Source organism: Sapajus apella, unplaced genomic scaffold, assembly GCF_009761245.1.
Source record: "Sapajus apella isolate SASKATOON/1434 unplaced genomic scaffold, GSC_monkey_1.0 scaffold79, whole genome shotgun sequence".
NCBI lineage: Eukaryota > Metazoa > Chordata > Mammalia > Primates > Cebidae > Sapajus > Sapajus apella.
The window spans coordinates 9,911,759-9,938,372 of record NW_022437019.1 but is presented as its reverse complement, the minus strand read 5'-3'; the positions used below and the strand labels follow the sequence as shown (position 1 = coordinate 9,938,372).

The following is a 26,614-nucleotide window of genomic DNA, read 5'->3' as shown; positions in this document are numbered from 1 at the left end:
GTTCTTGTTACCCAGGCTGGAGTGCGAAGACACGATCTTGACTCACTGCAACCTCCCCCTTCTGGTTTCAAGTGATTCTCCTGCCTCAGCCTCCCAAGTAGTTGGGATTATAGATACCCGCCACCATGCCCGGTTAATTTTTGTACTTCTACTAGAGATGGGGGTTTTACCATGTTGGCCAGGGTGGTCTCAAACTCCTGACCTCAGGTGATCTGCCTGCCTTGGCCTCCCAAAGTGCTGGGATTACAGACAGGCAAGAGCCACTGTGCCAGGCATTCTTTACTAACTTTTAACTCTAGGAATTTATTTAATTTCCCTGGGTGTCTGTCTTCTGGATTTTTGTCTGTCAAATGGAGACAATACCCATCTTATAAGCATTGCATGTGGTAATAGTGGTAAAGTACATAGCACTTTACCTGGCATGGAATGTAAGTTCTATAAATGATGTTTAAACTCTCTGCCACCCTACCCTCCAACAAAATAAACAAAAATGATACACATTTTGGTTATGAAAGGATGAGGCTGAATTCATATGTCATCCCTGAAAGCCTGCCTCAAGATTTTAGAGTCTATTCCTCCTGAGGCAAAGGCAGCAGATGGAGGTGCTTACAGCCGGCAGTATATAGCTATTTAAATTCTGGCTCCAAGCATCCGCTTTCCTTTTTCTGGAAAACTATACTGATGACCCCCAGGGGTCATAAAGGAGCCCTTAGGAATGCCGGAGTTGAGTTAACTGACTGGAATGGGATAATGAACTTGTTTGCAGAAACCAGCCAGGCCTGACTTCCTTCTGCTTATTCCATTTGAGTCTAGCCCCAGTTAATGGATCCAAATAGTTTTGGATTTCATTAAACAGAATTATCACTAACTGACATTATGCAGCTTTTAACCTTTTATAAAAACTTCACAAATAGGTCGCTTATTCCTTAATACAATGTGGGATGGGTTAAGAGTGCCCTTAACTCTTCCGGTCACCCTGATGCTTCCTCCCTCCCTTCCATTCACCCCCGTTTTCAGCAGATGCTGTAGTGCCTGAAGGTATGCTCAGAGCCCACTCAGATGCCTGGATCCACCCCACACCCCCAAGGAGCCCCCTTCTAATGGAAGAGAATCTCACACAAGGAAATAGTTTTGATGTGGACCCCTTGAGAGGCAGAGTAATGCAGTGCAGGAGGTTCAGAGATTTGGGGACAGCAAACCTCACTTCAAATCCTGGCTCTCATATTTTCTAGCTATGTAAACTCTGGCAAGTTTTGACTCTCTTGGAACCTTGGTTTTCTCGTTTCTAATTTAAGGTTAATAATAATATCTGCTTTTTAGGGTCCTTAGGAGAATTAAATAAGAACATGTTTGGATGAACAGTGTCTGGTGTATAAGTGCTCAATAAATATTTGCTTTTTAAAAACTTTATAATAGAAGTTCAAACAAACCTTTTGGGAGCCCAGCAAGATAAGCAACAAATACCTTCAGGGGAGGTGAGGAAAGTCACTACATCTGCCTGGAAGCAAAATTCTTTGAACTGGTCTTTTTCCATCCACGAGCACATGACCAAGGAAAGGAAGCTATATTTTTCTTGACTGGGAATTTGAATTTGCAGTTGTACATTCCAAGGGCCTTGGAAGTTCTTTCCAGTTTGGGAAAAGGAGCAGCCAAGGGCACGCATGGAAACACTTACTAATTGTGTGACCTTAGGCAAGTGCCCCTAACCTCACCAAAGATAAAATTCTCCTATCAGTAAAATGGGGATCATAAAATGGAGATAATAATTCTGGCTACCTGCTATGATTGCTGTGGGATTAGGGAAGATGATACACGTGATACATTAGCAGAGTGCCTGGTGCCTAGTAGGTGCCCCTTAAAATTTAGCTATGACTATTCTCTTTAGCCGACACACAGGACTGCCTTGAATGTTCACATTTCCAGAGAAAGGTGCTTGGGAAGATTTCTGAGTGTTCTGCCTGCCAGGTCGTTGCTCACTTCAAGCAGTCAGTTTACAGTTCAAAGAATCCCTTTGTTCAAAGCCTGAGCAAATCCAGGCCTCGTGTATCTGCAGCAATGAAAAAAGGGAGCTTTCTGCCTGATCTTCACCCCAAAGGCAGATTCTCCCTTTTTAAATGCCTGCACACATGTTATTTATTTATTTTTGGTTAACGTTTAAATTGAGGTTTTGGCTGAAACTTAGCCTGTGCGCACTTGAAAAGTCAACAGGCTCATTGGGCAGCCGATAAAGCTCTTGGGATTTCCCCGCGGGGCTGCGGAGAGTACAGACAGGAAGCCTGGGGACCCAGCGCCTGACCAGAGCTTCCTCGGGGGAGGATGCAGGGGAGCAGGCGCATCCTGCACAGAACACTCTAGAGCGCGCAGGCCAAATCAGCAGCCTGCTCCCGACACGTGCTGCAAGAGGGTGCCCTACCCGGAGGACCGGACCCTGTGGGCATGAAGGGGGAGGTGGAAGCTTCCCCCTCAGCCCTCCCCCCTGGAGAGAGGCTGACACTGCCAGGCTGGAACCTTCCATTCTGGCCCAGCCTCTTCCTCCCTCGCTGTGCCGAGGGATCTAGAAGGGACTTTCCAGAGAGGGTTAGCGTGCAGGGTGTGGAAATGGAATAAAAGCATATGCAAATAGGCCTTAGCTGCCTTCCTCTACCCTAGCGAATAAGAGTCTTTCTCCAGAAAGATGCTCTTTCTCCAAGACGCTTGACCGCTTTTCCTTCCCTGGATGGCAGCAGCAGGGCCGATTGGAGTGGTAAACCCTGGGGCGGAAGCCATGCCAAAGGGGTGGGCAGGATGGACAGGAGACAGTAGCACCATGAGGAGGGGGAGAGCAGCAGCTGACTTGGAAATGATGAAATAAAATGAAATGTTAAGAGCTCGCTGTGAGTATGAGCTGGGAAACAATAATCATTGCAAGCTGATTTATTATGTACTTATCTTCTGTCTGAGAGGCAGAAGGCTTTTGTACAGTGGATTATTGCAAAGTAAATGGCACATTAAAGATATAATCAAGATGTTTAAGGCATATTGAAATGACATTAGAATTAAAGTAGGTGAGACTTTTGTCATGGTCTAGAAATATAAAAATGTCAGTGACTTGGAGAGATTTCCAGTGCTTTAGTAAAGATGCGGCTTCATTTCCAAAAGGGATATATTTTTAACCTTTTGTTATTTTCAGGGTGGGGTGGGATAGAGTGGGGTCAGGAAGTGGTTTAGAATCTCTATAGATGATAAAATAATGTGCTTTAAACCCTGGAGTCGTAGACTGTGGTCTCTATTTAGCAAGTCATAAACTTTATTGCAGTGACACCAGCATGAAAATATTGCACAGTAAACATGGTGCGCTTAGGAGAATTCCGGGCTGAGGGATTATGGCTATTACTTTTTGTTTATTGTGTTCCTATTCTCAATCTCAATCTTGTCTTTGGATATTAAGAGTTTTATTAAAAACTCTTAGTAAAAGTTAATTTCAGAGTTTTGATGTGGAGCTGAACATGTTTTCTATTTTTTTAAAGAATCTTTTTTACACACTGAACCTGACCTGTATGTTAATTGGCAAACAGTGTAACTTTTCTTTCTTGATGCCTTGATGGGTTTAATTATTGTATTACTGTATTTTCTTGCCATTTAAGACCTTCACATTGTGTCCTTTATTTCTTTTCCTTTCTCTTCTCTTCTTTCTTTTTTGAGATGGAGTCTTGCTCTGTTGCCCAGGCTGGAGTGCAGTGGCGTGATCTCGGATCACTGCAACCTCTACCTCCTGGGTCCAAGCAATTCTCATGCCTCAGCCTTGAGAGTAGCTGGGATTACAGATTCACCCCACTACACCCGGCTAATTTTTGTATTTTTAGTAGAGACGGGGTTTCGCCATGTTGGCCAGGCTGGTTTGGAACCCCTGACCCCAGGTGATCCACCTGCCTCGGCCTCCCAAAAAGCAGAGTTCATTATTTCATTTGTATGCCCCAGTTCTGGTTTCATTTTGCCCCAAACCCTTCTGAGGGTAGCATTCTGCTGACATTTTATCCACGTTATTAACAACGGGTTTTTGGACAGAACTGGCTTCTTTTTGTTTTTGTTACTGTTTTTAAAATCATATTGCTGTCCTTATACATAATACTCCTTGGAACAGAAAAGCAGCAGTATAAGAAGCTCTTTGAGAGAGAGAAGGTGGACTTTGGTGGACTCTGGGGGTCATGCAGGGTGTTTGGAGTTGGTGCACTGTTAGCTTGTGGAGCGGATGGTGTTCCATCTTCAGGACTCCATGAGGCCAGGCCTGGGATGGGGTGAGGAGCTGACTGGATGGCCCCTGGTGATGCCTTCCTGGGGCCTCTTCTGGTCTCTGAATTCCTAGAGTCCCACTTTCTCCAAAGGCCCAGTGGGAATCAGATGCATTCACTGCTTCAGCTCTGTGCAGTCTTAGGCTCTCAGTGGAGGTCTTTGGGCTCAACCTGTAGTAAATATTTGTTTTCTCTGGCTGTCTGCAATCTATAGTCTTGGGTGCGGTCCCTAAAAGCCAGCTTTTGGGCACTTTTTGAACTGCAATAGTGATTCCTCCTTTCAGTTGTTCTACAGTCTGGCAAAAGTTCTTATTTTGTTCTGGGCTTCAGTCTTATTTAATAACAAGAGAAAACCTTTATTTTTAATAATAACATGAATTTTTATGACTTACACTTTGTAACACATTTTAATTTGTCATTTCATGTAATTCTTTCATTAAATTTGTAGGGTTAGTAGAAATAGTAGAATAAACACACAATGGGAACTTATTAAATATTTGGTAAATGAATGAATTGAACCCATTTTACTGCTAAGGAAATTGAAACTCAAAGAGATCAAATGATCTGTCTAAGGCTCCACAGTCCAGCAGGGACTCACGTGCGATTTTTCCCATGCCAGACTGACTCTGATACGATATCTTACATACTATTTGTTACTCTTTCTCTGGATCTTAGAAAGGTCCTTTGATTCTCTAAGAAAAGGTAATAGGACAATGCAAATGTATGGATATACCATCAAAGGGGTGGAAGGGGTGGTTGAGGCCTGTCTACCGCTCTGTATAGTTCTTTCCTACGTTCCTGACTCTGCTAAAAACTTATATCCTTAAGGATATGACTATTTAGATACATTCCTTGTTGGAGATAAGAACACAAGTTCATTGCTGAATCATGGTTTGTGTGTGTGTGTGTGTGTGTGTGTGTGTGTGTGTGTATATATATATATATATATATAAAAGAGCGCACAAGTTCATGCTGAAAAAAATGGTCATTTTGGAGTTTTAATATTTTTTGGAAGTTTGGGCGTAAAACTCTGCACATCTCAGGGGAAGTTAATTTCAGAGTTTTGATGTGGAGCTGAACATTTTCTCTAGCTTTGTCTCTTGGGGTACTGGAAGGAGTCATGTAGTGCCGTCATTTTGGGGTAATCCTGGTGTGTAGGAATCAGCAGTCACTTGGCCTACAATTGTCATTACCACCTGCCCCCGCTGCTGGAGGAAATGTCACCCATATCAGTTCAGACATTAAAATAATAAGAAAAGAGCCAATTGTTCTAGCCAAACCCAGAATTAGGCGTTAGGGTCACACCTATGTCCCAATAACATCCATCAGCTTGCTAGAGATGTCCTTTAACTGGGGACACCAGGAACAGAGAGAAGGAAGGGAAATTTCCCTGTTAATTCTAAAGCTAATTAGAGAGGAATGCCAAATGGGTGTTCCCCTAAGGGCCTTTCGCTTTGACTTCTGTAACTGGAGATTCAAAGCTTTGGCTCTGGATTATGTCCCAGAGAAAAGCTGCAGAAACAACTCTGGTAACTTCTTTACTGAACTGATCCTCTTTGCCGCTCCAATGTGCAATTATATTGCCGCATAGATAGTCTCAAACCTGTCAGTCTTTTTTGGAATGGTTTTTGTGTCTCATTGAGAAAGGACTACCTCGAGTGAAGATTGTAAAGATTTACTTTTATATTTGCTTTTGAAACTTGTATCGTTTTTGTTGCTATCACATTGTTTGCATTTAGTGCCGTCATCCATCTGAAGTATATTTTTGTGTATAGGTAAGGCAGATCTGATGTTCATGTTTTCCACTTTAGGTACTAGTTTTTCCTCTACTTTTTTTTTTTTTTAAATAAAATTTTAGCTTCAGGATCGTTTTAGATTTATAGAAGCATTGCATAGACAGTACAGAGAGTTCTTGTACACTCTGCTCTCCTGCTTTTTGATTTGTTCCTGTGCTTTGAAAGGATATTTTTACCTGGTCCTAAATTCCAGCAGGTACACAGACAACTTTCTACAACCTCATTTTTATTCTATTGGTGATTTGCTATTTCTGCTCCAATGTCACATGTTTAATTATTATTTCTAGAGATTTCATAGCTTTTGCTAGGAAGTCCAAGATCTCACAGAGCTTTTAAGAGGTCAAATTCAGCCTTCAGGCAAGTGAACTAATATCAACTCTGTAGTTGTTGCCGCTGAGGTAACCTGCCCAGAAGTAACACAGCTGCTACATAGGGAAGGGAGATGATCTCTGGGCACAAGTTTTGGACACAATAGCAAGGACCAGGCTTTGGAGTAGGGTTTCTTCAGCTCAGTACTATTAACATATAGGGACTGAAAGTTCTTTGCTATTGTGGGGTGCTGACCTGTGCATTGTAAGATGTTTATCAGCATCTCTGGTCTCAACCTACTAGAGGCCCCCCATTTCGTGACACCTTGAAATGACAACTCATGGCAATCAAAAATATTTTCAGACACTGCAAATATTCCTAGGAAGGTTAAGCCTCCCCTGGCACTCCCCCTGCCTCTCCAGTTGAGAACCACTGCTCTGGAGGCAGGCTGAGTGTTAACCTTGGCTCTACTGTTTAATAACGGTGTGCCTTCATTTTGTCAATAAAAAATAGCCAAACTCTGTAAAATATTTAAAGAGATTTATTCTGAGCCAAATATGAGCGACCATGACCTGTGACACCGCCCTCAGGAGGTCCTGAGAACATGTGCCAAGGTAGCCCAGGTACATACAGGTTTTATACATTTTAGGGAGGCATGAGACATCAATCAAATACATTTAAAAAATACATTGGTTTGGTCCAGAAAGGCGGGGCACCTCAGAGTTGGGGGCTTTCAGGCTATGGGTAAATTTAAACATTTTCTGGCTGACAGTTGAGTTTTTCTAAAGACCTGGGATCAACAGAAAGTAATGGCTGGGTTAAGATGAAGGATTGTGGACACCCAAGTTCTTATTTGGAGAGGAAGCCTTTAAGTACTAGGGTTTAGAGAGAATAGGTTGTAAAACATTTTTTTTTTTTTTTTGAGACTGAGTCTCGCTCTATTCCCCAGGCTGGAGTTCAGTGGCACGATCTCGGCTGAATACAACCGCCACCTCCCGGATTCAAGCGATTCTCCAGCCTCAGCGCCCTGAGTAGCTGGGACTACAGGCAGGTGCCACCATGCATGGCTCATTTTTGTACTTGTAGTAGAGATGGAATTTCACCATGTTGCCCAGGCTGGTCTCGAACTCCTGACCTCAGCTGATCTACCCACCTCAGCCTCCAAACGAGCTGGGATTACAGGCATGAGCCATGGTGCCCAGCCAGTAAGATATTTCTTATCAGACTTAAAGTCTGTGTTGATGCTAATGCTGGAGTGGTATAATGAGGCATGTTTGACCCACTTCCCATCATGGCCTGAAACAGTCTCTCAGGTTACATTTTAGAAGAGCCTTGGCTGAGGAAGAAGCCCATTCAGATGCTTGTTGGAGAGGGCCTTCAAATCTTGTTTTTGGTTTACAATTTCCTCCTGTGTAAAATGCTAACAACAATAGTCCCTGTCTCCTAGGATGGTCATGAGGGCCAAATGAGCTAATTAATCACACAAAATGTTCAGAACAGACTCTGGTAGAGAAGACCTGAGCTCAGTATTAACTGTTACATTATTTAAAAAATCCTTTATATTTGATCTCACTCCTGATTATCCCATAGACTTCCCATTTTTCCTACACCTCCGTATCTTCTCCACAGTGGGGCAAATATTTTTAAATCACAACAATATGCACCAAAACATTACATGTCTATGTTAATGAAATGGAGCTCTATTTTCAGGGCTCTGTAACTGCTAATTAATCAGCTCCCATGATAAATTCATCTGACTGTGTGTGAATTTTATTTGCAGCTGCAGAACAGCAATTCCAGTTAGTTAAAAGGCCTTTAAGTGACAGTCCAGCTCTTTGGAGCAGGAGAAAGGCCCAGAAATGATTTTCTGAGCAAGATGGTAATGACAGTGGGAGATAAAAATCTGGATAAGGAGAAGACTGAGGATTTACTTGATTCATTAACTTAATGACTTTGGGAACGCCGTGTTCATTTACCATTAAAACACACCATCATCTTGCAATTCAGAGGGGGATGGATGAAGATTCGTCTTCTAGCAATTCGTGTTACTTAGTCACCCAGAATATTTTTCTTTTGTTTTGCTTTTTGAAGCAGCAACTATTGTAAAACCATTATGTTTGTTATTAAGCCTGCCTGAGAGCCTTTCTCCTGGGGATGATTATTTCTAATGCGTAAGAGCTGGTTGAGGATGGCAGATGTGGGCTGTCTCTACCTTTGTCCTAAAGGCTCAATTCCTTCTTCCAGTGAAACCAGCTCTTGGTTTGATGAAGAGAAGGAAGTGCCTTGGCCTGAGCGGTGAGGACTATAGTCAGGCTCATTAGTTTAATAACTTGGTGATGCTCACTTAATTCACGTAGTCAGTATGGCAGAGTCGTTGGAAGCCTGGGTTCTGGAGGCAGAATGATTAAGCTGAAAACCTAGTTTCTTAACTTGCCAGGTGTGTTGCCCTGAGCAAGCTGCTGAACCTTTCTGAGCCCAATTTTTCTCATTTATAAAATGATGGTGATCATTTTACAGTCAACATCATTTTATAATCAATCAATTTATGACCATTTTATAATCAATCATCACTAAATATTCATAATAAATAATAAATAAATCTCACAGTTTTATTATGAATTTTTAGTGAAAGAATTCTTTTAGCCTAACACATAATAAGCATTTAATACATCTTAACTATGATGATAACTGTTATTATTCATTTGAATCCCTCCCATGAGCCAGGCGTTGTAACGATAGAGGACACATCCAGATCAAATAAGACATTTTGAGCTTCCAAAGAGTTTATTCCCTGGAGATTGGAAGGAGAGGATTGTTTTCACAGAGGTAAGCATCTAAGGCTGTGGAGTGGGGAGGGAATTGGAGAAGCTCTTTGGGAGGTGGTGACCTTTACGGAGGGAGACCCAGGGACTGGTACCTGAGTAACTACAAAGGGAATGGACCTCAGACATAGGCAGGGCTCATTCACATAGAGACAGAATGTCAAGACCATAGAAACAGGGATATGGAACTTAGAATATTCTCTCCAACCCCAGATAGAAAACAGTTACCAAGTTTGAAATGTATAGGTTGGAAGACCTGAGAGAAATGTATTGCCTTTTTCTGCTTAGTGAATCTAGCTATCAGTTTCTGCGACTTTAAGCATGTTTTGCGCTAGGCATCTGACTCCCAGCCGACTGGGCCCCAGAGCCTAGAGGTGCCTAGCACAAGGTGCATGGGCAATTATTTGTTTGGCTATTTGTGTTTAGTAGCATTTCTTTTCACCTTGCAGGAACTCACCTCTGGGTTAAAAGGGGAATTTGTTTTATGGAAAGGGTTAGAAAAGTTCAATACTGGAAGATCATCTTATAGCTTCTTCTTGGCAAAAATTTGTTGACCCAAAAGTGTTTCCAGGGTTGCTGCAGCCTTCCTCCTAAGGCAGTGCAGAGATCTAAATGAGATAATTATGCAGACTATTTAAAAATTTAAAAAAGTACCACATTAGGTACTACATAATTTTTTTTATAGCTAGCATATAAAGCAATTTGGATGTATTTCCTTTATACCTTTTGAGAATGAACTGAAAGACCAGGATTAATTTAGCTTTGAATGGATATCAGATTTGTAAACTTATATTAGGTAGGTCTTTCTTAAAGTCTCTCCTATTGAAAACCAATTCCTTTATTCTAACTCTGTACAGCAAGAGCAAAGTACCACACTAGTATTTTTCGGGTGAGAGCTGGCAAAGTCATATTTACAACAACTTTTGTGTTCCTTCATAATTTTCCCTCATATGGCGGGAAAAATACATAAAAGGAAAGGGGGTAAATTCTTGGAAATGGAAGCAAACAGTTTCTCTGTCACAATGCACCATGACCAAATGAGGTATGGGATTTCTTTTCATAGGACAAGTTATGCATTTGCCCAACAGAGTTACACAACAGACTCTGTCTCAAAAGAGAATTCAGTTTTTTATTGATCTAATGCAACTACAGTTTTCCTGGGCTGTGCACAGGGGAAATGATCATAATGGATAGAGCAGTCATGCTGACAAATGTAGATGCTCAATGGTTAAAAGACCTTCATATTGCTCTTTAGTTTTCATGTTTTCTGACTGCAAATCTCATGAAGTTGATAAAATGGCTCATAGCACAAAGTATGTCCTGGTAAATAGGAGGCAATTACTTTGCTGTGTTGCTCTGTCCTGTTCCCCATTCTGGCTGAGGAATGGCTCCGACTGTGCAGTTTAAGTTTATTTTGGCTTGGCTGCTTTAGCAATGTGGGAACAAACTAGTGCCACATTGGAGATATAGACTCTGAAGAACTGGAGGTTTGAGGGTCTGGGTGACCAGGGACAGGTTGGGGGTTAGGAACAGCAAGGGAACCAATGGCTCACCATTCAGATCGTCACTCGCGTGATATCCAGCTTTCCATGCAGTGTGGTGACTGGGAGACTGTGGGAGGTTATTTGAAAGATACTGTGGCTTTTGAAATGGAGTATGTCAGTCAGTCAGAGGATGAGAAAGATGGGAAAATGACTGAGGATGGGAGGGGAACTTTCGGAGGTCAGAGAGAGGGAGTGGCTAATCATAATAAAAGCATAAAATTTGTTATTATAAAATAATTACTCCATAAGTGTTTTCTGATTGTCTACCACATACCATGCACTGCTGCCATGGGATGGGGTTAGAAGAGGCCAAAAATGTGATCTCTGCCTTTGAGAATTTCACAGTCTCACAAGATTTGCACTAATGGTTGCAAGACCCTGCAGGATCATGTTAAATTGCGTGATGGGATGACAGATGTGTGGGACGATTTCTTACTCTCTTCCCAGCTGTTTTCCACATTCAGTCAGAATATTCAAAAACATGCAACCTGGATTACATTTCTTCCCTGTTTCCTCTGTCTTCATTTAAGGTCAACTCCAAATTTCTCAGCAAGGCCAACATGAATTGGCTCTTGCCTGCCTGGGCCTCCCTGTCCTCATGCCATCCCTGGTCTCGTTATTGACCTCAGTAGAGGGGTCCGTCTCCGTCCTCACCAGCGTGCTGGTCACATCCTATTTGTGACTGTTTGGTCATTCTGTTCCCTGCATCTGGGACTCCCTTTTACCTGGTCTTCAACAGACCGCTGTCTACTTATTCTTTAAGGTTTCTCCTTAAGTGTTATTTCTTTCCAACTACCAGGTGCTTCATAGAATCTTGAGCTTTTCCATTGGTCTCATTTATCACATTTGGACTCACTTTTTTGTGTGATTATCAGTGAGATTTCAGTCTCCCCTGTGTGGTGATCTCCATGGACCATGCTGGTCTCGTCTGTGCTGCAATATCAGCATCTAGCACAGGCCCGACACACACAGCAGGTGCTCTGTCAGTCAGTGATGGGTGAATGGATGAGCAAGGAGAGGTTCCATTGGGTCGGTGCAGTTGTCCTTTCAGAGCATTTTGTTGCTTCTCCTGGAGTGCTTGCTATGTTGAATTTAGCATCCTGTTTGTCTACCCTCACACACTGGTAAGCTTCCAGAGGGCAGGGACTGGATCATCATCTTTTCATCTCTAGCACCTGGTTCACATAGGAACTCAGTGCAGGTTATAGGGTGAAGGAAAGAATAAACTGTATGAATGGAGGGGGCCTTATCTGGGTTTTAAAGCACGCCTGGGGATGAGGGTGAAGGAAAAGTGAATTTAAGGATCCAAAATAGCAGTGGGAGCTGGGATACAAAACAAGATTAAGACGGGGGCTTTCAAGGGCTGGTCTCGAACTCCTGACCTCATGGTCTGCCTGCCTTGGTCTCCCAAAGTGCTGGGATTACACGCATAAGCCACCACACCTGGCTGGGTTTTGTTTTGTTTTAAAGCTGAAAATCTGCATTAGAAAAATACCGGATAGTCACCAGACACAACATGACAGGATGTACTCACACTACAAAGATTGGAGGGTTGAGTGGGGAGGAGGCTTGGAATTTCCCCAGCTGAACTTTATACCTTGAACAACATCTGTCTTTCAGAGCTTGCTGCTCTCCTCAGGAGTTTTATACATTCAACAAATTTTTATCAAGCACCAATTCCTTCCATGGGGAAGGTATGCCTCCCTTCGAAGAGCATGAAAACTGGCCCTTAAGGGGCGAAAAAAACCTCTTACTCTCTTTATGTGTAAAGCACAAATATACATATAGTATTTGTAGACATATAGTATATCTGTAGTGTTAACATTTCATAGTGGGGGGGGATTAGCAAAAAGAAAAGTCTGAAAAGGTTCCTTAGAAGGATGATAATGAAAAAACATCGAGAAACTGATCTACGCTGTGCCATGCATTCTTCTGGTTCAAGTGCCACTCCCATGAAGCTTTCATTCTTACGAGGCAGAAGGGCAGTAAACAAATAAGCAACTGTAACTATGAACTAATAAATTCTATGACGCAGAAAAGCAGGCAAGGGGCTGGAACGTTTGGGGGATGGGTGGGGCATGTCTGTGGATCCTTTAGGTAGGTTGGTGACAGATGGACTCTGATGAGGTGATGTTTGAGAAGAGCCTGGAAGAAGTGAGAGGTGAACAGTGGAAATATTTTGGGAAAGAGCATTCCAGGGAGAGGTAACAGCTTGATGCAATTAGGAAAAGCAAGGAAGCCAGGTGGGCAGGAGTGGATGGATGAAGGAAGGATGGTGGAAAATGAGGTTGGAGGTAGAGGCAGGAATCGGATGACATGGGGTCTTGTGGGCCATGCTGAAGGGTTTGGGTTTTTTTCTCTGTGTGATGGAAAGCTGCTGGAGAGCTTTATGCAGGGGAGTGACATGATTTGATTTAGCTCTCTTTTTTTTTTGAGATGGAGTCTCAGTCTGTGTCCCAGGCTGGAGTATAATGGTATGATCTCAGCTCACTGCAACCTCTACTTCCCAGGTTCAAGTGATCTTCCTGCCTCAGCCTCCTGAGTAGCTGGGATTATAGGCACCTGCCACCATGCCCAGCTAATTTTTGTATTTTTGTAGAGATGGGGTTTCACCATGTTGGCCAGGCTGATTTTGAACCCTTGACCTCAGATGATCAACCTGTTTCGGTCTCCCAAAGTGCTGGGAATACAGGCGTGAGCCACCACAACTGGCCTCTTTTTTTTTTTTTTTTCTTTAATCGTTTAAATTCTGGGATACATGTGCAGAACATGCAGGCTTGTTACGTAGATATACATATGCCATGGTGGTTTGCTGTACCCATCAACCCATCATCTAGGTTTTAAGTCCCACATGCGTTAGGTGTTTGTCCTAATGCTTGAGTTCCCCTTGCCCTCCACCCCCCAACAGGCCCTGGTGTGTGATGTTCCCATCCCTGTGTCCAACAGCTTGGCTGAACTGTGAGAACACATGGACATAGTAGCGGGGCTTAGGAAAAAGAAAAGTCTGAAATAAGGCCCCTCTGGCTGCTGTTTGGAGGGTGGACTGCAGAGGTAGGAGTGGGATCAGGAGACCTCATTGTTGCAGGTCTCTTAGGTGGGAGCTGATGGTGGCTTGGGTGAGGGTGAACAGTTAGACTCTAGGCGTACTGTGATGGCAAAGCTTGCAGGACCTGTAGAGAGATTGAATAAAAGGACTCCTTTCTACCAGCTGCTGGCCTCTCTTGTGAAGGCCAGGCTGAGCACATATTTATCTAGCATTCTGCAGTTACTTATTTTTCACTTTGCCACCTTATCTGGTCTTTGAATTCCTTTAGGGAAGAAACCATTTTTGTTTATGTCTCCAGGAGTGAGACAGTGGCGTTGGGGGGTTAGAAGTGGTGGTCGTATGTGCTAGGTGGATGTTTTAACTGCTGCTCCTCCTCCTCCTCCTCCTCTTTTTCCTTCTCCTCCTCCTCTTTTTTAATCAAGCGAGGATGGCAGTGGCATTTTTTTATGGCTTTTTGAGAGTGAAGTGAGATTTGCATGAAAGTGACTTGTTGGCTAGCGCGGTGTCTCACGCCTATAATACCAGCGCTTTGGGAGGCTGAGGTGGGTGGATTGCTTGAGCCCAGGGATTTGAGACCAGCCTGGGCAACATGGCAAAAGCACCTAAGTCGGAGCACTTTTTCCCCTTCCAAGTCTTGGTTTTCCTTCATGTGGAAGAGAAGGCAATGCTTACTTAAAAAAGTGGCAACTCTCAAGTAATTTACATTGGATTCCAAGTGTAAACGGCCACATTGAGGGTGACGGAGAAGCCATTACATGTCACTTGAAGGAAGTAAGTGTCTCTAGTGAATCATGATGAGTAAACGGAATTGGTGCTGCAGCATGAGCAATACAAGACGTTTATATAGTAATCACCAAATTGTGTGGATCCAACCAGAATAAAAAAATGCCTGAGCTTTGGCTTAGGGCCATGGCTGAACGGGAGCATGAAGCCTGGCACGGAACAGAAGGAACGAAAGTATGGATGTAGCACAGTGATAGACATAAATAGATGCAAGTTTAAGCAAAGATGAAAATGCGTGGCTGCCGCTTTTTCCCTCTGCACTCACGGCAGGCTCAGAGCTGGAATTAGAACAGTGGCAGCCAGACTCCAGCGCCCGTTGTCTAAGCATTACACTTTGCTGTCTCCAGATATGCCCACAAGTTACCCCAGAATCCTTCTACCTGTACATGAGTTCCCTCTGGCTTCTTTAAGATGGTGGGGTTCAGGTTTATTTTACAAATTCAACACTACTTTTGTGCATCTGCCGTGTGCCAGGCACAGTTAGGTGCCACGGATGCAGTCGTGAATAAAACATATCTCGGTTTGGGGCTACAGTTAGTAGAAGCAACACTTCTTGTTTAGGACTCTCAGTGATGGGAGGACCCAGGAATTGTGTGATTTGCTACAAATTTACTGGTGCCCTTTTTTGTACTGAACCAGAAATTCTTCTAATTAGTGAAGAAAATCAGCAACAATCTGAAAAATAAAATATAGTGCCGTATCCTTCACCCTGGGCCAGAAATTGGGTCACCTGCCATCATTTTCTGACCGGGTTGATTTAGCTATTTGACCTTGGGCCTCAATTATAACTCATGTTCAAGCAACGCTTTCTCATACATTAGTTTACTTTGCTCCTTCCAATACCTGACTGGTGGGAGAGGACCAGTTTTGAGGAGGTCTCTGATGTGCAGAGACGTGGTTATATGACCTGCCTAGTTCTCTCTCTCTTTTTTTTAATTTTATCTTTTTTAAATTTTCTGTCTAGCTCTTATAGCTGGTAGGAGACAAGCTGGGTTTAAAACCCAGTTCTAAATTCTACCACCTTCTTTCTTTCTTTATTTTATTTTTATTTATTTTTATTTTTGAGATGGGGTCTCAATCTGTTGCCCAGGCTGGAGTGGAGTGGCACTATCTCGGCTCATTACAACCTTTGCCTCCTAACTTCAAGCGATCCTCCTGCCTCGGCCTCCCGAGTAGCTGGGACTATAAGCACATGCCACCACACTCGGCTAATTTTTGTATTTTTAGTAGAGACAGGGTTTCACCATGTTGGCCAGGGTGATCTCAAACTCCTGACCTCATGATCTGCCTGCCTCTGTCTCCCAAAGTGCTGGGATTACAGGCATACGCCACCACGCCCAGCCTATCACCTTGTTTTTATATCTCATCATGCTGTCATCTTAATGTTTTTAACTTTCCAGTTTTCCCATCTTTAAAATAAGGAAATTAAATGTGTGGTCTGTACAAGTAATTTCTCTCCCTGCCTCCTCCTTCACTTCCCTCTCTCTTTCCCTCCTGTTCTTGGACCAAACTGAGGATTGGGCTGCTATTTCTCATGGCCCAATAACAAATTACAGATGAACTGGGGAGGAAGAGAGTTTTTATTTCTGTAACCAGTTACAGGGAGAAGGTCTGGAATTTATCACTAGAACAACTCAAAATTACAGCGTTTTCCAGAGCTTATATACCTTCTAAGCTATATGTCTACATGTAAGTGTGCATTCATTCAAAGACAATAGTGATTAATTTAAAAAAGTCTATTACTAAGGTCTAAGTCCTGAAGACCTTCCTCTGGAGCCTCAGTAAATTTGCTTAATCTAAATAGGTCCAGGTGCTGGGGTGATTGCCCTTGTCTTGTCTCCTCCTAAATCATGGAGGTTTGGGGAGTTCCTTTACATTCCCAATAAACTTGTTTGTGGAGGCCTGGGGAGTTTTTTCAGACCCTCAATAAAACTTGTTTAATCCTAAATGGATCCTGCTAAGAATTCCTTTGTTATTTTGTCATGCTTTAAGGCCCAGAAAAGGCCCAGGCAAAACTCTTGCCCTTTGTATAAGGGTACTGGCTTAATCAGCTTTTAGTGTTTAACCTAGCTAGTCAGTCAGTGCTGGGATAGTTGTGATGGAAGCCTGCATTACTGAGACCTAGCCTCCCTCCCTTCTTTCCCTCCCCTCCCTCTCCTCCCTCCCCTCCTTTCCCTTTTTTTCCTTCCTTTCCCTTCTCCCTCCCTCCCTCCCTCCCTCCCTCCTTCCTTCCTTCCTTCCTTCCTTCCTTCCTTCCAATCCTGGAGTGCTTACAATGATCAAGATATCATGCTAGAAGCTGGAAATAATGTTACATAAAACACATACACATACCCCACTAGGAAAGTTAAAAAGCCACCCAAAGAATGGGAGGAAATATTTGCAAATTATACATGTGGGACTTGTATCTAAAATATAGAGAGAACCCTTACAACTCAGTAATAAAAATAGAAACAACTCAACTACAAAATTGACAAAGAATCTAAATAGACATTTCTCCAAAGAAGCTATACAAATTACCAGTAAGCACATGAAAAGATATTCAACATCATTAGCCATCAGGGAAATGCAAATAAAACCACAGTGAGATACCACTTCAAACCTACTAGGATGACCATTCTCAAAAGATAGACATTAACAAGTTGGCAAGATGTGGAGAAATTGGAACTCTCATATGTTGCTGGTGGAATTGTAAAATGGTGTAGCCACTTTGGAAATTAGTCTGGCTGTTCATCAAAAGGATAGTCATAGAGTTAACATTTGACCCAGAAATTCCACTCTTAGGTATGCATCTGCGAAGGGAAAATAGATCTCAGGACCCCCAAAATCACTAAGCCAAAGGGAAGTCAAACTGGAAACTGTGTTAGGCAAACCTGCTCCCATTTTATTCCTAAGTCAGATAGCTAGATAGCTACAAAGATAAAAAAAAAAAACTACATACCTCCCTAGCAATTTGTCCACAAGGAAATTCCTTGTGGACAAAGGACAGACAGAATTCAGTCATTCCTCTGCTCATGTAAGACCAATACGTGTCTGATTGCTTCCTCTGCCCTATTATTTCACTAAGCCAGACCAAGGCATAAGTGACTATTCCTCTACCCTCCTCTCACATGTAAATTGTATATTCCGTAAAAGGCTAACCAGAGACAAAAAAATTGCAACAGTTTATCTCTTATCTACCTATGATCTGGAAGCCCCCTCCCCCACTTCGAGTTGTCCCACCTCTGCAGACCTAACCAAAGTACATCTTACATATATTGATGATGTTTCATGTCTCCTTAAAATGTATAAAACCAAGCTGTGTCTCAACCACCTTGGGCACATGTCAGGACCTCCTGAGGCTGTGTGACAGGCATGTTCTTAACCTTAGCAAAATAAACTTCCTAAATGGATTGAGATCTGTCTCAGATACTTTTGGGTTGGCACATCCATGAGAAATGCAAACATATGTCCACACAAAACTTGTGCATAGTTATTCATTCATAGTAGCATTATCAAACAGGTAAAAGGTAGCAACAACTCAAATGCCCATCAGCTGATGAATGGATAAATGAAATGTGTTAGATCCGCACGATGGAATATTATTCATCTATAGGAAGGAAGTACTGATATACATCAAAACGTGGATAAATCTTGAAAGCATTATTCTAAGTGAAAGAAGCCAGTCACAAAAGGCCACTGATTATATGATTTCGTTTATATAAGATGTCCAGAATTATACAGATAGAAAGTAGATTAGTGATTCCTCAGGGCTGAGGGAGGGGAATGGAGATTGACTGCTAATGGTTATGGGGTCTATTGCAGAGATGATGAAAATGTTCTGAAATTGACTATGATGGTTGTGCAACTCTGCAGATATACTAAAAACTAATGCATTTTTCACTTTAAATAGGTGAATTGTCTGGTATGTGAGCTATAGCTCAATAAGGCTATTATATACTTCTTCTTTTTCTTATTTTTTGGAGATGGAATCTCTCTTTGTCACCCAGGTTAGAGTGCAGTGGCACAATCTTGGCTTACTGCAACCTCTGCCTGCTGGGTTCAAGCAATTCTTCTGCCTCAGCCTCCCAAGTAGCTGGGACTACAGGTGTGTGCCACCATGCCCAGCTAATTTTTCTTTTTATTAGAGATGCGGTTTCACCATATTAGCCAGGTGAAACTTGAACTCCTGACCTCAGGTGATCCCCCTGCCTTGGCCTCCCCAAGTTCTGAGATTACAGGTGTAAGCCACCATGCCTGGCCTATATACATATTTTAAAAACACTAGCACGGCCTCTGTGCTTGTGGAAAACAGTCTTGTTGGGGAGATAATTTTTTTTTTTTTTTTTGAGATGGGGTCTTGCTCTGTTGTCAGGCAGGAGTGCACTGGTGTGATATTAGCTCACTGCAACCTCCACCTCCCGGGTTCAAGTGATTCCCCTGCCTCAGCCTCCTGAGAAGCTGGGATTACAGGTGTGTGCCCCATGCCTGGCTAATTTTAATTTTAACAGAGATGAGGTTTCATCATGTTGGTCGGGATGGTCTAGATCTCCTGACCTCGGCCTCCACCCGCCTCAGCCTTCCAAAGTGTTGGGATTACAGGCATCAGCCACTGCGCCCGGCCAGGGAGATAAATTTTAATTAAATAATTATATGAATTTATCTAACAATTACAAATTATGGTGAAGGAAAATAATCCCATATTATGGAAGAGACTAGCTGGAGGCTAATGGGGGTAGGTAAACCCCCATCAAGTGCTCTGACAGAGATCTTCAAATAACAGTGGCTTAAACAAGGTAGACGTTCTATTCTTGCTGATCTATCAGTGCAGGTGTAAGAGGTCTAGGGTGCACAATGGAAGCCTCTCAATTTCGGGGCTGTTCTGGCATGCTGCTCTGCCCTTCCCCTGGGGGCTGCACTAATTTGCATGGTCCACGGTGGCTCTTCATTATGCCTATAGTTCAAGCCTGAGAAGAGGGAGGGAAACAGTAAAAAAACCTCTCTACTCCCGCTCACATCCAGCACTTTGTCACAGTGAGGAAACAAAGTCAGGTGTCTATGTGTTCATATACTGCTTAAGGGTTTTGTTAGTGTAGAAGGAGGAGAGAATACATATTAGGCAAACAATTAGCAGTCTCTGCCATAGATGGTGTATCTGAGGAAGTGACATTGAAAGCAAGAACCTGAGGATAAATTGATGTTAGATGAATGAGTTTTCCAGGCCAGGGGGATGGTATATGGAAGAGCTTGAGACAGGAAAGGCCAGCTACCATGTTTAATGATGCTTAATGATGTGCGTGTTCCATGCACATCCCCTCCAGATTTTTTTGTTTGTTTGTTTTTGACAGCGTCTCTCTCTGTGGTTCAGACTGGAGTGCAGTGGTATAATCATAGCTCCTTGCAACCTCCAATTCCCAGGCTCAAGTATTCCTCCCACCACAAGCCACCATGTGTGGCTAATTTTTTAGTTCTAATAGAGACAAAGTCTTGCCATGTTGCCCAGGCTAATCATGAACTCCTGGGCTCAAGAGATCCACCCACATCAGCCTTCCAGACTGCTGGCCCAGCCCCCTCCAGATGTTTATAACTCATGAATACCAGCACTAGACCTGGTACTGGGAAGCAGCTGCGTTGGATTTACTAGGCTTTTTACTCTTGTATTTTACAGGACTGGGACAGGCCTGGACTGCAAGGAGGGGTCTTTGCACCATCTCTGGAAAGCCTATGCGTATCCTCAGCTTTGAGAACTGAATTCCATGGGTTGTGTCAGTGTCAGACCTGTGAAATTCAGTTCTTCAGCTGGGATATCTCTGTCCCCGTGGGCTTGAGGACACTGGAGAGAGTCGATCGTGAAGAACTTCTTGTCTGCTGAGGAGCTTGGAAGACTGGAGACAGAAGGCAGAGTCTCAGGCTCTGAAGGAATAAGGAGTGTGGGTTCTTGTGAGAAACACTCATTTGATTGTGAAAAGAATTGAATTCTATCTAAGCAGGGTTCCAAGTAGCTAAATGAATGATCTCAGCAAGTCTCTCTTGCTGCTGCTGCTGCTGCTGCTACTACTCATTTACATTTATTGATTACTTATGATGATTCAGGTACTGTTGTAAGTGCTTTACATGCTGTTATAGGAGACTCTTGGGAGAAATCACTTTAATGAAGCTTGAGACACATGGCATTGCCATGCAATGATTTTTTTTTCCCCTCTTCATGGGATCAGAGGGAAATAATAGAATGTGACAATGATTCTCTAGCATGGACTGCTGAGGCTTCTGGTTTCTTTTAAAGATCTACGGTGAAAGAAGATGAGAATCATGGATATGTTCTTCTTTTGGTCCCTCTCTTCCTTTATTTGAATCTCTACTTCCTTCTATAAAAATACTAGGGCTACGTTGTCCCTCTGTATTCCAAACAAGGCAAAAAGAGGTTGTAATTAGACTTTACTGCAATCCTCAGTTTCTCCAGGGATCAGGAATGCAAAGGTTTTGAAGGGCTCTCTATTTGCTGATATGGTCAGCTGGGTGCCGTGGGCCAAGTGCTGCTGTTGCCCTCCTCCATCATCAAGTCAAATAGGTCCATTCTGAGGCTCAGGCTTGCTGTGATGATGACCACTTTTAGGCAGAAGGTTAGAGTCCTCCTGAGTGCTATGTGGACTTTATCAGGCTTTAGATTTGATGGGGAATAAGGAATGTGATTTTCTTTTGGAAACTCATCTTTGATTCATCGTTGTCTCTTGGTGTCCTGAAATTTCCATGTCATTACAATCTGCAGAATGAAAGAGTAACCTGGCCCAGAGGAGAGGCAGGCACAGGGTGAAAAACTCTAGAGCATGCTCATTCTCATTCTGTCTTCTCACTGGCACCGAGGTTTACTGAGTACCTACTATGTGCTGAGCACATGCTCAGGGCTTTGTATACATGATCTCAGTGAATCTCACCAAGGCTCGCCTGGAAAATGGGGACAAACTAACAACAGGATGGCAAATTAAGAAATGCGTAATCATGTTCTACAGATGCAAAGGGGCGTTTGGTTACAATGAAGGTCCCCTGGCAAGCGTGTGGCACATGGGTATGTTCTCTGGGTTGTACTGATCAGATCAAGGGTGGGGGAGGCCCCACCCTTCTCACACTCTACCCACTTCCGCCCTTTGCTTATCAGACCCTTAGCCAGTGACTCATTCTAGAACCAGAACCTTGGTGAAATTTCAACTGAGACCAGAGATTGGTGTCTTCAGTCCTAAACAGCTGGAGAAAATTCAGAATGTATACTAGAAGCTCCAAATGCTCTAGGTTTCAGCTTGTCTGTGCTGTGGACACTGACTTTGGCTCAGAACTCTGATTTACTACAAAGGGCTAATTTTTATTTCAGAATGTTCTTCCTAAAGCAAACCTAATAAATGAAATATGGAATTCACAGATACTCTCTCTCACGTACACACATTAATAAAATTAACCTGTTGTATCTGTGAGGAGTAGGCAGAAACACACTGTGTAAAACAATGCTTCATTTCATAGAGGATTTGTCTTAAGATTCCATTAGGTAGTACATTTCTCAAAGATTTTTGAGGTTGTATTTGCTTTATCAAAACTTAGTTTATGTAAGTGAAAAAAGCATGTTGCAAAATAATTTGGAGTCTACAATTCAGTTTATGTAAACTAATAAATGTATGTAGGAATATGTGTGTTAACATCAATTTGTTAACAATGGTTATCTCTGAGGTGGTGGGATTTGACATGTGTTTTTCTTTTTCTTTTTTTGTATTTTTCTCTATGGTTCGACTTAACACAGACATGTTTAGTTACAACAATAAAGTTATTGAAGACAATATAACACCCGATTGTGGTGGGTCCAGACAGTACTCATGCTGTGCATTTGTTAGAAATTATGTTGTAGAGGTGGATCATGGAGGAGTGGAGAGAGATCCCTGATTTGTTGTCCCATGAAGAAGATAGGCACAGGGCAATATGTAGTGTGATTTTTTTTTTTTTGCAAGAGGAGAAATGTGTATCCATGTGAGTGTATGGATGTCTAGTGGGCAGTGGGCGTTAAGATAGCAAGTGATTTTTTTCCCTCTCCCTTAATTTTGCTTTTCTGCCTAAATAAAAAAAGAACACTCTCCAAAAATCCATCTACGTGTGCTAGTGGTTTTTAAATGTTTATTGGACCAGTCAGTATCACCTGTGACCTTACTTTATTTTATTTCATTTTATTTTTTTTAAAAAAAGCTGGCCCAGAGGAGAGGCAGGCACAAGGCGAAAGACTCCATAGCATGCTCATTCTCATTCTGTCACCCAGGCTGGAGTGCAGTGGCGCGATCTTGGCTCACTGCAAACTTTGCCTCCTGGGTTCAAGCGATTCTCTTGCCTCAGCCTCCCAAGTAGCTGGGATTACAGGCGCTTGCTACCATGCCTGGCTAATTTTTGTATTTTTAGTAGAGACAGGATTTCACCATGTTGGCTAAGCTGGTCTTAAACTCCTGACTGTAGGTGATTCGCCCACTTGGGCCTCCCAAAGTGCTGGAATTACAGGCGTGAGCCACTGTGCTTGGTCTGGGAATGACTTTTGGATTAGCCAACCAACCTGTGAACTTTTAAGACATGTAAATTTTCATGCCCCACTCAAGACCTACTGAATAGAAAACTCTAGAGGTAGGGCCCAGCAATTTCTGCTTTACCAGACCCTTTGGCTGACTTTATGCACACTGAAGTTTTAGTACCGATAGAGCCAATCAAGGGACATCTCCATTTCCCTGGAACTGAAATGTAGCTGATATTGACATGAAAAATGCTGGTCCACTCCTGCAAGTATGCGTGCAAGTATTCTGCAAAACTTATTTCTGAGAGGTGAACAGCAGGACCACAAAACTTCAAGATGGTTGCCAGTGATATTTCCACCAGTGAATAGTAGATCTCTAGCTTTTTAATGTGCAAACTTTAGGTGCATAAAACCACCTGAAGAAGTTGTCAATTAAGGCCGGCTCCTGGGTCATACCCCTGACCCACGGACTAAGCATTTCCAGGGAATTGTCATTTTAACCGTTACTCATTGAATGTCATCAAGGAGGTCCTAGGATGACACTTTGAGCGACTATTCTAGGCTTTTTCAGATGCTGTTTTTCCTCTCGGTACTGTTACGTTTCTCCTTTCTAATTCATCCTTTCTCTTCCTGTTGTGATTGATGGTGTCTCAGAAGCAGATTAGCCTTTCAGCTCTGTGCTTGGGAGGAAATAGCTCACATGCTGCTAGAGTGGTGCCTTGGGAGTAATAACAATGATAATGGAAGTATTGATCTGCCATTCTCCGATAACAGGGGAAGGTCATGATTTATCAGCTCATGTTGACAGGACAAGGTGGAAAGTGGGACATACTACCTCACAGTCTGCTTGTCCCTGGTGCTAGGTTGCTGGGATTCAGTGATTTAGGGACACAGTGGTTTCCTAAGTCCTGCCAGCAGTCAAACCTTTGTTAGTTAAAATGAAAATTTCTTTTTCTCATATTTTTTTTACATCTAGACTCTTGCCCTCTTTTCTAATAATATTTCAGAGAGGCAGCTCCCAGTTTGGGTGTCCAGGTGGTCAGAGAGTCTGGAAACATGCTCTGGGGGCAGGAAACCAGGGTACTAGTCATCTTGTCTAGTTCCTCTTTTAACTAACAAGCACTAAGGTGATTTCACAGGCTTTTTTTTTTTTTTTTAGGATTAAGGAAGTTCTGCTCCTGTCTCCTTTGGAAGCCCTTCCAAGTAGAGGAGTTAACTTTGATTATTCCTAGGAAAGTGCAGAAAGTATAATTAGAACTTTCCTTTATTGGCTATTTACAATGCTCCAGGTATCTTGTATTAATGGAAGATTTCTCTATTTTCTAGATCTGAAAACTAAGGCTCAGGGAGGTTACATAATTTGCTTGAATTTCATACACAACATGTTAAGTATCACAGCTCGGATGTTAATCAGGACTGCACAGTCAGAAACTATGTTCATTTCACTAAAGTTTGTACTAGGATTTACAGTTTATAAAGCACTTTAACATACATTAGGATATTTGCTGAACACCACATTCTTCAGTAAAGTAGCTCTCGGTCTCTGCTCACTGCAACCTCCACCTTCCAGGTTCAAGCAATTCTCCCTGCCTCAGCCTCCTGAGTAGCTGGAATTACAGGTGCCTGCCATCACGCCCGGCTAATTTTTGTATTTTTTAGTGGAGACAGGGTTTTGCCATGTTGGCCAGGCTGGTCTCAAACTCCTGACCTCAGGTGATCTGCCTGCCTCAGCCTCCCAAAGTGCTGGGATTACAGGGGTGAGCCACTGCGCCCAGCCATAGCTCTTCTTATAAGCCTAATTTTAGAGATAGGATAGTGGAATTTTCAGAAGGTTTTGCAATGTGTCTGTCCCCCGTGCCATATAGCTGGTAACTGGTTATGCGGAGTCTGGAAACCAAAATCTCTAGAGCAAAAAGATTGTTTGTACCTAAACAATGTATGTGAATATGCATAACTTAGAATATAGGAAAGAAAAAATAATATTTTGCTTCAGTTTCTCCAATGTGACTGAAAACAGAGGAGCATGTATCGAGGCCCACTCTGATTTATTCCTTCACCTGTGCCTTTGGTCTGCAGGAGTGAGTCCCTGTCCATGACCAATTCCACCCTCGGGATGTAGCTATACTTTAAAACATGTGACAATTAAGAAACCATATGTGCTTTTTCTTTGGGTCCTTCAATGCTCCTAAGACTGGTCAGATTCCACTGTCTCTGGGCAGCACGTGTGATTTTTTATTTTTTATTTTTTGAAAGCCTCACTCTGTCACCCAGGCTGGAGTGTAACAGTGCGATCTCAGCTCACGGCAACCTCTGCCTCCCAGATTCAAGTGATTCTCCTGACTCAGCTTCCTGAGTAGCTGGAATTACAGACATGCACCAACCACGCCTTGCTAGTTTTGATATTTTCAGTAGAGACAAGGTTTTGCCATTTTGGCCAGGCTGGTCTTGAACTCTTGACCTCAAGTGATCCACCTACCTCAGCCTCCTAAAGTGCTGGGATTATAGGCATGAGCCACCACACCCAGCCATTTTCTTATTTTAAAAAGTTATTTTTCTCCTTATATATGTAATATGAGTTTATTGCAAATAAGTTTATTGAAAATACGGGAAAGCATAAAAGAGAAAATTTGAAATCACTGAAGTTTTAAATTATGCAATTATGTATGGAAATTTGGAGAATTTGGAAAGTCATAGGAGAAAAAAGTTATCTTTACACTTATAGATTACCATTTTGGGTTATTTCTTTTCATTTTCACTTTTTTTTTTCTTTTACACAACTGAGATTATCCTTTAATTTGTGTATCTGTGTTCTGTTTTTTGCTGTTTAACATTTTACAGTGGGTATTTCCTCATGTCCTTGCATGGTCTTTTTATGCATTTTAAATGGCTGCATATGCAATTCATGAGGTGAGTGTGCCTTTGTTTACATGACTGTTTCCTTATGATTAGACATTCTGAACCTGGGTTTCTGACTCTAAATCCGCTGCTCCCCCCTCCCACCCATGTATCTGTCTCCATTTCCTTTTAGCTGCTTGTTTGCATTTATTTGAGAATTATTTGTGATGATTTTAGGAGTGTAAAAAACAGTATAAATAAATGTATTTTGTATTAATACATAACAGTGCTAGCATTGAGGATTTACTATGTGCCAATCTCTATTTCAATACGTTGAACAGATTCTCATTAAAGCTTCCATCTCCCACAACAACAGTAGATACTGTTATTCCCATTTTATAGATGATATCACAGACACACACAGAAGTATCCACAGCACATTCATTTGTGTCTAGCAAAACATCCAGCTCACAGAGCCATATACAAATAAGCATTTATTTGTTCTTATCCAGTCTGAATACGGGCAACTATTCCTAGCATTTAGGTTGGAGGCTCAGTGACATCAAGGCTGTTGTTACTGCAGAACTTTTCTCCTGTGCCTCTTGGTTTTAAAATGGCTGCAAAAGCTGTAGATACCACAGCCGCCCTGATTCAGGGCAGGAAGAGAGAGAAACAGATGGTGTGGACTGGTCATGTCTGCTC

At 42.5% G+C, this 26,614-nt stretch overlaps 2 long non-coding RNA genes across 2 annotated transcripts; both read left to right on the top strand.

Annotated features, from left to right (window-relative positions):
- Window positions 1–239: 239 nt before the first annotated feature.
- On the top strand, window positions 240–10,158 carry LOC116533104. Its single transcript, XR_004261085.1, has 2 exons — window positions 240–2,873; window positions 9,098–10,158. It is a non-coding gene; the product is annotated as an uncharacterized LOC116533104 (long non-coding RNA).
- An 8,816-nt stretch (window positions 10,159–18,974) lies between these two features.
- LOC116533105 lies at window positions 18,975–22,367 on the top strand. The gene is made up of 2 exons (XR_004261086.1): window positions 18,975–19,020; window positions 20,216–22,367. It is a non-coding gene; the product is annotated as an uncharacterized LOC116533105 (long non-coding RNA).
- The last annotated feature ends 4,247 nt before the right edge of the window (window positions 22,368–26,614 follow it).